Below are 1,467 nucleotides of genomic sequence, written 5' to 3'. Positions count from 1 at the left end.
AGAAAGAAGGAAGGAAAGAAAAGCCAGGCACTGGAGGCTCATGTCGGTGATCCTAGCTACTCAGGAGGCTGAGATCTGAGGATCATGGTTCGAGGCCAGCCCAAGTAGGAAAATCCGAGACTCTAATTTCCACTGAACTATTCAGAAAAAGCCAGAAGTGGTGCTATGGTTCAAGTGGTAGAATACTAGCCTTGAGCAAGACAGAGCCCAGGCCCAGGGTTCAAGCCCTAGGACTGGGAAAGAAAGAAGGAAGGAAGGAAGGAAAAGGAGGGAGGGAGGAAAAGGAAGAAAGGAAGGAAGGAAAGAAGGCAGAAAGAAAGAAAGAAAGAAAGAAAGAAAGAAAGAAAGGAAGGAAGGAGAGCCCCAGCTTGACCATAACACCCCCAAACCTTGCTCCACTCTACCCAGCCCTGGCCCACACTCCTACTTGGGCCATGGTGCCCTCTCGGATTGTTGCCCCAGGGTCTGGGGTTGATGCTGCCAGCTCCTCCCAAAGTGGGGTCCAGATGTTTCCTGGAGAAATACTAGGGTGAAAGGGAGAGGGGCTCAGAGAGGTCTGCCCCCACTGAATCCCTCTTGGGCTCACTATCAAGCTTCCCTGCTCCCCCAGGGAACTCACCGCCTAGCTAGAGCAACTCACCAGTTGACACGGACGCCATATTGGCTCTCATCCAAGGCCAAGGCTTTGGTCATGGCGGTTACAGCTCCCTGGAGAGAAAACAGCCAGGCCCCTCCCATCCTCACCTGCCAGCTAGCAGGCACCAGCGGGGCATCCAGATGACCCTGTCCTGCCCCAGCCTAGGCCTTGGTCAGCTGTTCCAGTCTGTCTTTAGGGAACAACTTAGCACAACCTGCTCTTGTCACTGGGCTATGACAGATTTGGCCTGAGGCTGAATCAGAGAGCTGGGGGTAGAACTCTCCCAGGCTGGAGTTCAAGTCTAGGCTGAGTTTCCCCCTACCCCCCACCCCCTTCCCAGGAAGGACAGGACAGGAAGGAGCCCAGGCTGGCCTACCTTGGTGGCCACATAAGGAACTGCCTGAGACTGACCAATGGCCCCAACCAAGCTGGAGATGTTGATGATGTTACCCTGGCTCTGCCGCAGGTGAGGGAGGGCAAGCTGGGGACAGTGGGGGAGAAAATGGGGGAGGGGGGTTCAGCCCCCAGGTGGGGGAGGCAGAGCTGGGAGGCCAGGGCATGATGCACCCACAAACACGCTGTCCTCCGGAGCCACGCTGCCCCCCTCCTCTTGTTCCTAGTTGTTAGGGACAACATCCAGCACTTTTCTGTGTTGCCAGTCTCTGGGTCTCAGCCCTTAGGGAGTCTGTCCTTGTGTGAACTAGGGGTGTCTCTCTTATTACCATTCCCCTGTCCCTTTCTATTTCTTTTTTTTTTGCGGGGGGGTCCGGTCGTGGGGCCTGAACTCTGGGCCTGGGCGCTGTCCCTCAGCTCTTCAGCTCAAGGCTAGC

At 55.9% G+C, this 1,467-nt stretch overlaps 1 long non-coding RNA gene across 1 annotated transcript; it reads right to left on the bottom strand.

Annotated features, from left to right (window-relative positions):
• Positions 1-319: 319 nt before the first annotated feature.
• On the bottom strand, positions 320-1,154 carry LOC106002580. Its single transcript, XR_001175941.1, has 3 exons — positions 1,014-1,154; positions 641-708; positions 320-524 (listed from the first exon to the last, which is right to left on the bottom strand). It is a non-coding gene; the product is annotated as an uncharacterized LOC106002580 (long non-coding RNA).
• Positions 1,155-1,467: the final 313 nt, after the last annotated feature.

The sequence above is a fragment of the Dipodomys ordii genome, unplaced genomic scaffold (assembly GCF_000151885.1).
Source record: "Dipodomys ordii isolate 6190 unplaced genomic scaffold, Dord_2.0 Scaffold14349, whole genome shotgun sequence".
NCBI lineage: Eukaryota > Metazoa > Chordata > Mammalia > Rodentia > Heteromyidae > Dipodomys > Dipodomys ordii.
This window is presented reverse-complemented; position numbering and strand designations above follow the sequence as displayed.